This window comes from Vulpes lagopus, chromosome 3 (assembly GCF_018345385.1).
Source record: "Vulpes lagopus strain Blue_001 chromosome 3, ASM1834538v1, whole genome shotgun sequence".
NCBI lineage: Eukaryota > Metazoa > Chordata > Mammalia > Carnivora > Canidae > Vulpes > Vulpes lagopus.
The window spans coordinates 67,871,131-67,883,935 of NC_054826.1; the positions used below are offsets into that span (position 1 = coordinate 67,871,131).

General features: G+C 48.7%; 1 pseudogene; it reads left to right on the forward strand.

The window, feature by feature from the left end:
* Window positions 1-7,287: 7,287 nt before the first annotated feature.
* On the forward strand, window positions 7,288-8,557 carry LOC121488186 (annotated as a pseudogene).
* Window positions 8,558-12,805: the final 4,248 nt, after the last annotated feature.

Consider the following 12,805-nt stretch of genomic DNA (forward strand, 5'->3'; position numbering starts at 1 on the left):
TCCCAGGGTGCTGCTGGGGGAGGGGGCCTCCTAGGAACTCAGCTCTCAGGGCAATCTGAGGGTACCCAGAATGGGTCTGGGGGACACAGAAGTGGGGAGCTGGACCAAGCTATCAAAGAAGAGATGGAAAGCTTTTACACTCCAGAAACATCTATGCATCTGCTGCTCTGTGCCAGGAAGGTGAACAAGCCGTGTCCTGCCCTGTGTGGTTGCTGTGGGATCCCCAGAGGCCCTGGAGGGTGGACTCCACACTTCATAGTTTACAAAGTGCTTTCATCCACGTGTGTGAGCTCTTGCCACCTCCAGACCTACCTGGATATCACCCTCCTCCCCCACTGGACTGTGGGCACCATGAGGCAAGGACCATCTCACCACCATGGTATCAGGGTGCCGGGGGTAGTGCTGGGCACAGGTGGCTGCTCTTGAGACATGGAAGCCACAAGTCAGCTGTCCCTTGGCCATGTGGGCTGACCCTGCTTGGACTCCATCTCAGACTGCATGGACCTGTCCATCCCCAGGCTTCCAGGGGATGTGATGACCAGCTGGTGGGGTCACCGGGGAGGGGTCAATGTTCTCCCAGATTTTCTGACATCTTTCTCCCACTTCCTGTATTTTCCCCTCAGGTCACTTTAACTTCCTCTCTCCTGGTTTCTGAGCAATTCAGCTCAGCTGCCGCGCCTACTGTCTGCCTGCCCTGCCCACATCCCTGTCTGCCCTGTTCCCAGAAAACAAAAGGCCTTCCATTAGCAGAATGCCGCTTTCTGTCGCAGACATGGGTTGACTGAACGACTGTTTTCTTCTCACCCGAGGGGGGGTCATCAGAAGAGTTTTGTGTGGGACACAAGACAGGAAGGAGTCAGTCTCAGAGAGCGTGCCCGAAGTCACCAGAACCCGGGTTCTTCTCCTCCACCACCTGGAGCTTCCCTCCAACTCCAAGGGACCCTTGCTCACCCTGCCTGAGCATTTCACAGTGACCGCAGAGAACCAGGCTAGTCTCCTAGGGGGTCAGGTAAGCGGGGCTAGGTTAAGACCACTGGCAGCTTAAGGCTACTGCTTACTTCTAGAGCATCATAAATGCCATGGGGACCTGGTAATTTAAGTCAGCTAGGTGGGGAGAGAGTCATGGAACTCTTCCCTTAAGAATTTCATCCTCCTTTACATTTACTGTCCTGTGAGGCCAAATCAGCGGCCCCCTAGAACGTCCCCCAATTCAGCAGAGCTCATACATTCTTAAATTTGACCCAGGGATTATTTTACACTACAGCCCAGCTTGGAGACAAAACACACAACTGAGCAAAAGTTGCACAAAACACACCCACCCTCACGGCATGATGCATTCTTACATTTTCTATGCTATCCCTTTGTTTCCACACTAGTCATAATCTGCTGTTGCAAATCACTACTCTAATTAAAATTGTACTTGATCTCAGGGTCCTGAGTTCAGGCCCCGGGGGCTCCACACTGAGCATGGAGCCTACCTAAAAAAATAAAACAAAATACCAACAGAATGGCCTTGGAGAAACCCTACTAGACCTGCTTTAGCAAACAGACGAGCCACACCTGGGTTTCCAACAGTTGTTTGTACAGAAAGTATCCAGGCATGAAGCAAAAGCAAAACCTTTAGAAACTTGGCTCCAGTGAATCCTGCAGTTTCCTTGATTGAGCATTGATTGCAACCCCTTATCGCCAGCTCACTCCCAGGGAGACTGGAGGGGACACTTGAAGGAGCCCCAAGGCCACAAGGAGCCCCTGTATCTCCAAGGGCGAGGACAGGTTTGGGGCCTCTACTCACAATAATATCGATGCAACATATGGGACCAAAAGCATGAAATAAGACCAAGTACTTTATTATGGAACCTAAAAGTCTGTGTCAAATCTATAAGTAATGCACCAAATAATATTATACATTTATAGTAGGTACAATAGGGAAGATATATACAATATTAAGGTAAAAATTCCTAGGTCTACAGATAAATTTTTTTTAAAATTTATTTATTCATGAAAGACACAGAGAGAGACAGAGACACAGGCAGAGAGAGAAGCAGGCCTCATGCAGGGAGCCTGATGCAGGACTCCATCCCGGGTCTCCAGGATCACACCCTGGGCCAAAGGCAGGCGCTAAACCACTGAGCCACCCAGGGATCCCCCCTACAGATAAATTAAATGAAAAGTTATAGTTGGACATTTTAATATACTTTTTAAACAACACGACAGATCAAGCAAGCAAACAACACTCCCATAATACAGAGGATTAAGTAATACAATGGACATGCTCAGTTTAATAGGTATGTTTAGAATTTTTAACATCAGAAATAAAGAACGTACATCCTTTTTTTAAACATTTATTTATTCATGAGAGACACAGAGAGAGACAGGCAGAGGGAGAAGCAGGATCCTCGCAAGGAGCCCGATGTGGAACTCGATCCCAGGTCTTCAGGATCATACTATGGGCCGAAGGTGGAACTAAACTGCTGAGCCACCCAGGTGCCCCCATACATCCTTTTCATATATGCCTGGAAAGCTTACCAAATTAGTCATGTTTTTAGCTGCAGTGGAAACTCATAAACTATAAAAAGCGGAGATTTTCCAAACAACATATGCTGATCACAGGCCAAAGAAACCAGAAATCAGTAAGGTTGACCTCCAGATTCCCTCAACTATCTGAAAATTATGAAACATTTTTCTTTTTTCAATTTTATTTTTATTTATTCATGAGAGACACAGAGAGAGAGGCAGAGAAAGAAAACCAGGCTCCCTGTGGGGATCCCGACATGGGACTCAATTCTGGGACCCCGGGATCACACCCTGAGCCAAAGGCAGACGCTCAACCACTGAGCCACCCAGGTGCCCCATATGAAATATTTTTCTAACATAACTTCTAGATCAAAGAGAAAACTGCAATTAAAATAACAGATTTCCTAGAAAATAATGAAGGATACATCTAAAAACCTATGCCTTATAGTAAAGATGTACTCAAAGGAAACATTATGACCTCAAATTCGTTTTTATATAAAATGGGAGACTAAAAATGTATGACTTCCTTCAATCTAAAAAAATTAGAAAAAAGGATCAAACACATTCCCTCACTCAAAAAAAGCAAGAGGATGGGAGGCACCTGGCTGTTTCAGTCAGCAGAGCTTGTGACTCTTGATCTCAGGGTTGGGAGTTCAAGCTCCATGTTGGGCATAGCGCTTATTGAAAAATCAAATCAAATCAAAATTAAAAAGAGCTTAATAACTTAAACTTACAAATCAAGAAACAGTGTTATTGTGTTAAGACATGGACATAAGTTCCAGAAAAGTAGTTCAAAGCATTGAAATCAGTTGCCTAGGGGACAGGAATTGGGTTAGGGAAATATTTCAGGGAACCACTTCTTATTAAGTTTTATGGTATTGACTTCTTAAACTATATAAATGTATTACTTGAATAAAAATTAAATTTGAAAAATACTTAAAGAGTGAAAGGAAAATGAACCTGGGAACTTTGACCCATGCTGATACAGTGGAAAGAACATGGGTAGCCAGACATGGCTGAGCTGAAATTTTGCCTCTGCTGCTTGCCTGTGATAGGATCCTGGGCAGTGCATCTCCCCTTTAGGTCAGGATTTCTTACTTTGTAAAATGGGCACTGACGTGTACGTCACTATAGCAGGTGACAAGGATGAGCCTCAGCCTCATGGGCTAAATCAGGCATCCACCCCCATGCCCTTCCCTGGCACAGGCAGAACTCTTGGCCACAGACCTTTGCAGATGAACTCAGCCCATCAGCTCCCTGGCTTCACTTCTTGGTTAAAATTGTGTGTAGGGGCATCTGGGTGGCGTAGTCGGTTAAGCATTAACTCCTGGTTTCAGCTTAGGTCATGGACTCAGGGTCCTGAAATCGAGCCCCACGTTGGGCTCTGTGCTCAGCATGGCATCTCCTTAGGTTTCTCTCTCCTTCTCTCTCTTCTCTACCCCTCCATGCTTGCTTGCTTGCTCTCTCTCTCTCTTTCTCTAATTGTTTTTCAAATATTGTTTTGGTTCCAGGCTTCCATAAGCCACAGCATTTTGGATATTTTCCGTAGTCTCAAGGCCCCTGGGCAGATATTAGCTACAGTTTCTATTTTCAAACAGAAAATAGGTAAAAAAAAAAAAAAAATGGCTCTAAGGGTATTAAGAACAGATGTCTTTATATCTACATCCACTTGCGAAGAGAAAACGTATTTCTTTGTGCTTCAAACACTGTAAACAGACTAACTGCAGAAATAAAAACCTGGGGCAAAATTCAAAATCGCAAGAATAATAAAGTCTACCTCCCGTGTTGGCGTGAAGATTTGTTCCATTCCTGGTTCCATGCGTGATGGAGCAAGGCCTTCCACTCTGTGCGGAAGGAGGTGGTGTAGGAGGGGCAGGCGGACATTTGAAGAAGCAGTAACAATACAGTGTGGTAAGCGTCCAGATGCCGGAGGAGCAGTTGCCTGGATCTGAATGTGTTCCAGGAAGGCTTCCAGGAGGCAGCGATGTTGAAAGGAGGCCTGCCAGATTAAGTGGAAGTTGCCCAGACGACAGCATGCGGAGGAGGGTCTCCGTATAAGGGGAGAGTTGTTCCTGAAATTGGTGTAAACTGAAACCACCTGCAGATCTTTCAAAAGCCCTGGTGCCTGGCTCCCACCCCAAAACATCCTGCCTTAATTGGGCTTCAGGGTAACCGGGCACCAGTTGTCCAAGCTGCCCAGGTGATTCTAATATGCAACAAAGTCTGGGAACCACTGGCCTGCCAGGGCTTGAGGCAAGACGCTGTGTCAGTCTATATAAATTGAATGGGGACTTGGAGGAGGCCAGACAGTGGGAATGAAAAGAAGCAGATGGGTTAGGATCTGGGGTGTCAAATGGACAGGAGTGGGTGATAGTGGGGAGGGAACGAGGGTGGAAAAGCTGGTCCAGTCCAGGTTTCAGACTTGGGTAATGAGGTAGATGTGGTCCGTTTTCTGAGATGCAGGACACAGGAGAAAGGGGTATGCACAGAAACACCTGCTGATTAGAGGTGATGTATGCTCCTTACAAGGAAGTTTGGCTCAATTAATAGTAACCTTGGCCACGGTCGAGGTCACCATCACCACCATCACCATCATCATCCTGACCTGGTGGCCGCAGGGATTAGAGCAGTGATGTCGCCCTCTAGTGTCATTCTCTGTGTACTACAGCTACTCAGGCAGCTTTCTGCACACCTACAGGGGACCCTCCTGTGGGGGGGGGGGGGAGTGTCTACTTCTCCCCCTGCCACTCCTCCCCTCTTATGTTCTCCCTTTAAAATAAATAAATAAGATCTTTAAAAAATGAAAAAAGAACGTGACCTTCTCCAGCAAGCATCAAGAACAATACATGCTATTTTTGGTCGTATCATGAGACACCATGCTACCTGGGACTCTCCAAGTGGGACCATGTGGGCAAGGAAGGGGAAGAGCTCTCAGAACTGGTTTCTTCCCACCATTCCCAGTGAGTACCACCGCGCCAAAACCCTAAAGAAGGAAGGCCCTAGCGAAAGAAGACATTCCTTCTCCTGGTTTCCTGTGCAGCTAAGGGTGTCATGTGACCTTGTTCTGGCCAATAAAATACAAGCAGCATCTGCTGAGAGGGTCCTGGGAAAGAAGAGGTGTCTGGAAGAAGAGTTCTCTTCCTTCCTGGAACAGGAAAGATGTTATGAAAGGATGAGATATTTGGAGCTATTGCAGCCATCCTATAGGCATGAGGCAAAGCCCAAGAAAAATACAAATTCCCAAAAATCAGGGCACCTGGATGGCTCAGTTGGTTGAGCATCGGACTCTTGATTTCAGCTCAGGTCATGATCTCAGGGTCGTGGGATCCAGCCCCACATCATGCTTCGCTCTCAGTGAGGAATCTGCTAGAGATTCTCTCTCTCCTTCTCCCTCTGCTCCCCCCACACACACCCACTCACCAAAATAAATAAGTATTTTTTTGGCCACATCCCATGGCCAAGGAACTTTGAAATCATTAGGCTATTTAATATGGAATCACCTACCTCTAGGCTTCTGGTCATGTGAGGAAAATAAGCCCTCATTTGTTTACATCACTATTACTTACAGCAAAAAGTATTCCTAATATTATATCCAAGTTGTTTCGATGTGTTCATTTACTTGCCCAATCACTTATTTATTTAATCACAAAGCATATGCTATGGGCTAATTACAATGGAGGGTAGGGAACTATGACCATGATCAAGACAGACATAATTCCTGGCCTCATGATTTTCTTAGCTTGGCAGGGAAAACACACTCTGAACAAGTGTGACGAGCCAGGATGTTGACCAGAGGAAAGTGTAGGAATGCTATTAGAGTTTAGGACAAAGCTAGCTAGCCTGGGTCGGCACCAAGGAAGTTCCTGAAGTCCAGTGGACCATTTAGGGTTAAGTGTAGAATAGAGCCCAAACTTCGGTGCCTCAGATAAGAGAAGTTTTTCATTTTCTTTTCTTTTTCTTTTTCTTTTTCACGTAATGGCCCTTGGCTCTGCCATCCTCAACATGTGGCTTTCCTCTCTGGATTCAGGATGGCAGCTCCTGCAGGTGCCACTCCCCAGCCAGGAGGAAGAGGGGAGGGGAAGCGAAGGGCAATCAGCTCCCCTTCAAAGATGACATCCTGCGTCATCAGGATGTATGTGTGTCCTTAGGTATTGCTTCTGCCCACGTCCCATGGCCAGATCTTAATCGTGTGACCACCTTTAGCTTGGAAGGGAAGCTTGGAAGTGTAGTTGTTAGCTAGGTAGCCAGGTGACAGCTGACACTCAGGGAGGTTCTATGCCTGAAAGGAAGATGGGGAAGTGGTCCTGAAAGATGGTGAGCGCTCATACCTGGTAAAGGAGTGGGGGACTTTCCTCTTAACCCTGAAAGCAATGGGGAGCCACCAAAGGGTTTCAAACAGGAAGTGTACAGTCAGATTTGTGTTTTTATTTTATTTTTTTATTTTTATTTTTTTTATTTTTATTTATTTATGATAGTCACAGAGAGAGAGAGAGAGAGAGAGAGGCAGAGACACAGGCAGAGGGAGAAGCAGGCTCCATGCACTGGGAGCCCGATGTGGGATTCGATCCCGGGTCTCCAGGATCGCGCCCTGGGCCAAAGGCAGGCACCAAACTGCTGCGCCACCCAGGGATCCCTTTTTATTTTATTTTATTTTAAAGATTTTATTTATTTATTCATGAGAGATGCACAGAGAGAGGCAGAGACATAGAGGGAGAAGCAGGCTCCACACAGGGAGCCGGATGCGGGACTTGATCCCAGGCCCCCAGGTTCACAACCTGAGCCGAAGGCAGACGCTCAACCACTGAGCCACCCAGGTGCCCCAGTTTTTAAACACTGTGGCAGAAGACAGTGGGCAGTAATGAGGCTGTTGCTGAAAATCTAATGATAATGGTGACCTGGACCCAGTGGGGATGGACAGAGGGCATATGGATCCAGGCACTATGACCAACAAAAGTTTTTTATAACAAAGCATGACAAAGACTATATGGGATTCCAACTTGTGTTGAAGGCACATGACATCTCTATTCATCCCTGTTTTCCATGGGTCAGGGGTCTTCAGAGTCCCTCAGCCTCATGGGGTCATTTTAGTGAAACTAAATGCGAGTAACCCGAGTTGATATCATGAGGCCAGTCAGCCGTAATTTCTAGTGGAGCCAACCCTGTAACAGGGTCAGGCTATGCTCAGCTACTCTGAGGTGAGCACAGGGGGTGGGGTGGGGGGCATTTGCAAGCCATCTCAAGTGGTCGAGCCCAGGGTCGATATTAATGGTCAAGAAGGCCATTGGGGGTGAATGGCATGCGTCTGGAAAGAGCCAGTTGGCTGCCAGAGGGGCCGTGGCCTTCATGGCTCTGGGAGCCTCCGCCCACGCTCTATGCCTGCAGAGCTGGCTTCTGGGAACTGGGCAGGCACAGATGAGAGACACCCACCGGCGAGCTTCATTGTTGTCCTTCTGGGAACTCATCCCCATGAGAGCAAAACCTCTGCAAAAGAAGAAAAAGGTAGATCCTAAAAAAAGACCAAGCAGCAAAGGCCCATTTGAAAAAAGAGGATCAGACAACTGGAGAAAGCCAGCTAGAAACTAATTCCCACTGACAATTTTATTATACCTGTGAGGCTCTTAGAGAAAACAAGACGGCAGCCTCTCCTGGAGCTTCCCTTTGAAGAGAGTGAGTGGAGAGCTCTGCTTCTGAGGAAGTGGTCCCTACAAGCATGGAGAGCATGAGATGGAGGGATCCCATCACGCCAATGCCTGAGGCCCAAGAGCTCCATGCAGAGGCCACCAAGCGGGACTTCAATTTGCTCCCCTCTGAGAGAGAAGGGCCGGGTCACAGGCCACCAGTGTGCAGCTACCAGCCCCTGAAGGTGGGTACCCCGACATTACCAAGGTGTACTCACAGGTCGACTTTAAGAGGTAGAGCTGTTGGCAGCTGCCCCAAACCACCAGGGTTCAAGTCTGCTTGTCACAGAACCAGGCATGCTGTGAATAAATATGTTTAATAAAGGCACCTGGGTGGCTCTGTCGGTTGAGCATCTGACTCCTGATTTCAGCTCAGGTCATGACCTCAGGGTCCCTGCATCAGGCTCTGCATTCGGCAGTCTGCTTCTCTCCCTCTCACTCCACTCCTACCCCCACTCACACACACTCTCTGTCTCTCTCTCTCTCTCTCAAATCAATAAGTAAATCCTTTAAATAAAAAAAAAAAAAGCCATTTGGCCCGAAAAGCACATGCTAATGTATCTATTCTCAATGAAGTGGCACTTGAGAGGTGCTTGAAGGACCAGTAGGGTGACTTCAGACATGTCCCAGAAAGGACATTCAAGGCTCTCCCCAGCGGCCTCCACTCTTCCTTTCCAGCCTCCTCTCTGGAGCAGATGGATATCCCAATCATTTTAATATGGACACTTGGCTTTAGTTTTTCTTACCTTTCTCTGTCACACTTGAAGGATGAAATGCCAATATTTTTTTCATCTCCCGGAAGATCTGAAGATTAACATTTCCATGCCTCTGAGGAAAGCAGGTTTCTATGGTGGCTGGTGTTCTGGGCCTTACCCAAGATGCCACGAAAGAGCGAGAAGCATGGTGAGAATTGGAAGAAGACGCTGAGTGTTTACAGAAGCAGAACTTCCTAAGAAGGCGGGGAGGACAGAGGACTGTGGAACCAGGAAAAGTAAGCATTCGGTCCCCTGTCCCCAGCAGGGCCCTGGGAGGGATGGTCCCGGTGGAGGGAAGGTGGTGCACTCTGCAGGGCTGGGTCCCTGGGATCGGATCCCCAGTAAGCCCCAAGTTCTCAGGTACCAGGCGGGCCTGAGAAGAGTCCCCTGCCATCAAGGACCCTACAGAAGCAGAGAGAAAAGCCTCTCCAAAGTGACATGTGTGCATTAATGACCAGCAAAGGCCCCATCCCACATGCCTTGGCACTATAGATAGCCCCGTGCCAGGGGTGGGTCAGTGGAACCCCAGGAGAAATAAGATTGGATTTCCCTGCTGGTTCAACAAGGTGGGGACTCAGAGTGAAGATTAAGGAGATTTTTCAGAGAGGTTTTGAAGGAAGAGAGAATAAGGAAATGGGACCCTTCTGGCACCCCTGGGTGCACAAACTGAGATTTGTGCTTGCTGTATCTCCTATTCCTTTCTGGAAGAACCCTGGCCTTGCTGCCCAGATAGAGGTTCGTTCCATGTCCCCTCCTTACTTCCATGGGCCACTTGAGTGGCAGCACCCTTTCACTCCCTGCACCCACAAAGGCCTCTCCCTCCCTGCTCTGAGGCTTGCAGCTCATGGTGTCACCCATTTGACATATGGGTATGGTGAGTTCTCTGATGATGCCGGGACTTTGCTCCCCACCTTGGCCAGGAGCTTCATGAAGGTAGGAGACATGATGATCCTTTCTCCTAACCCTGGGCTGATCACTAGAGGTCCTGCCTGGTGGAGAGGCTTGCAGGGCCCAGAGTCTCAGCAGAGGCTCCCATCCTTTGTCAGCCTCTCATCACCTCATCCACGCTACAGGACTTGCTGCCACACGTGCCCGACAACACCGTGTCTAAAGACCCACACTGCCTCTGGGATGACCCTGTGACCCAACCAGCAAGTGGGTGTTGTGATGTCCCTCCTCCTCCAGGACAAGCCTTGCCTACCTGCTTCCTCCTCTGCCTGCCATAGATGGGCAGATTTTGCTGGAGCCTGATGCTGACAAATGAACTCACTTTGTGCTAAGAGGCTCTGAGGTCTGTGTACACCAGGAGCACAGCAGATGTAAACACTGGCGGCCTCTCTTCCCCAGCTAGATAAACTTCAGGCTTTCAGGACAAGGCACTGCCCCCAGCACACTCACAGTGTTTAACCAAAATGTCAGCTACAACCCATACTCTTGGCAGAGGCCACCTCTCCCTCTCCCAGCTGAAGGCCCAGATTCTGGGCCACTGATGAGGAGGCCAGGGAGCAGGGGGTACAGAGCTCATCTCCGAAATGGGCCAGCCTGGGACCCTCTGCTGTATGGATGAAGGGTAGCTATCTGCGAGGAATAAATCCTATGATGACCCTGATGTCCTCCAAAAGCCCTGCCTGACCTATGAAGACATGTCCTTTTAAAGTTTAGATCCTGTGAAAATCAGAATGTTACTCCCTCATCCCTGACACGGTGATATTTTAAACTTTGTGTGTGTGTGTGTGTGTGTGTGTGTGTGTGTGTCGTTCATTAGTTCACCTGACATTTATGGAACATCTACTTGGTGCTGATTGCCAAGCACTGTACTGCCCCACCCCGGCAAAGCTGCCTCAAAGGCCACATTAGTGCTCAATACACTAATTTAAGGCTTTCATACCTATGTCTGTATATGTTAGGTATCAATAGATGATAGATAGATGATAGATAGAGATGTTCCTCATCCGTCATCCCTGAGTCATATTTTAAATGTAATCCATCATTATCATTCAACTAACATTTATAGGAGCCTTATGATGTGCTGGCCAGTCTCCTAGACACTGGACATAAGACACAATCCAGGACACCCATGTGACAGGGAGGGGACCCCAGGTTGATGGTCGTGATAGGCCTGAGAGAGAGGAGGTGGGCAGGCCGGTAGAGGCTGTGCCAGACAGAGGTTATCAGAGTTAGGGACCCACCTCACAGACTTTGGGGTCTGGGGCAAGTCTTCCCCTCTCGGAGTTCCCAGCCTTCTCCAAATGAAGAACTAGATCAGGGATCCTCTGAATTTCATGAGCCAAGAATTTCAAAACCTAACTGATGGAACCATGGAGGTCGCCAAGATTTTATTCACTGAGTAAGGAATTTTGGAGAAAAAGGAAAGCCAGCCTAGCAACTGCCATCTGCCATCACATTATTTCATAAAAGAAAGGACACTTTAGCCCCAAAGCAGGAAGGGTTAGTCTCAGAACGAAGGTTGGGCTTGCAAACTGGATTCACTTAGCCGAGTAAACAGCTCACTCCTTGTCATTGCTGTCCTCCTTCTGCCCGGTCCAGGTGAGCTGGGGCTGCCTAGATGCCCTGAGGCACCAATGTCCCACGGTGCTGTGCATCACCTGCTGGAGCCATAACCAAGTGGCCGAAGCCCAGCACCGTCTCCAGGCTGAAGACATGGTCAGATGACTTCCAACAGCAGGGATTAAAGGAGCATCCAGCCCATATCACTGGAACCCCCTTTTCTGTTCCATCCACTTCCTTCATCCCTGCAGCTGTCCATCTCACCTGTCTTCCAGATGCCCTGGAAAGCCATCCTTGCCCACCTCCAGCCTTCAAGCCTCCTGGGGCCAGGTAGCATGAATCACGAGGAGCACCCAGGAGCACACGCCCCACGTCATGAGGAAGGCTGCCGCTCAGCAGGGTGGACATGGTCCTGTGCTTCCCAGACCCCCTTCGAGCCACCGGCATGTCTCTGCAGACTGTCAGCTGTCACCCACTTCAGCCCATGTCTCGGCTGCAGAGCGTTGCCTTGTCCAAGGTTCCCGTCCTTTCTTGGGGGCGGCCTACATGCAGTGATGGGTGGATGGCCACATTTGCCCAGAACAAGGCAGCACTCAAGGGCCACTCCAGTTCAGAGCAACCAGCCCAGTGGGGTTGTGTCATACATCACAGCTCCGCTCACTCCTCCTCCACCCACTCCTGCTTCTCTCCCCTCCCTTCCCCAGGTATCATCCCAAAACACCCTCCCACACCCTCTAAACACCCTGCCTCTAAAGTCAGAATCTGAGTTGCTCACCAGGTACCCAACCTGCGCCTTTGGCTCAGCCAATTCGCCAGACCCCATGGGCAGCCTTTCCCCCTCCCCCATGTCCTGGCGGAGGGACCTTCCCATACACAACCCTCCGTGAGCAAACTGGAGGCTTCATGTGTCCATAGGAGCTAAAGAACCTTAGATTTCTTTTCTTGTTTTAACAAAGACTAGCCTTCAAGACACCTGTCTAGTGATGGACCCATCAGGCCAGCTCTGAGCAGCACGTGCACAGGTTTATTTATAAATAAGTTAATTAAATCTTTAAAAAAGAGAACATGACTTAAGGGGAAATGAAAACTCTTAGATTTAATAGCTCCAGCATTGAATCCTCTTACATATACATCAAAGGTGGTGGGATGTTGCAGGAGGAAGACCAGGTACGATTCCGGGCTTCTATAACTGGTGGCATGCTCTCAGGTTCCCAGCCCGGCACTGTCGCTTGCACCTGAGGCTCGACAAATTCTGGCTGCCTGGGAACAAGAGACAGAAGAGCAAAGAAACAAGCCCCAAAACTGAGTGGGTGCTGCTGCCATCGCCAAGAGATGTCAAAGGCAGAGGCC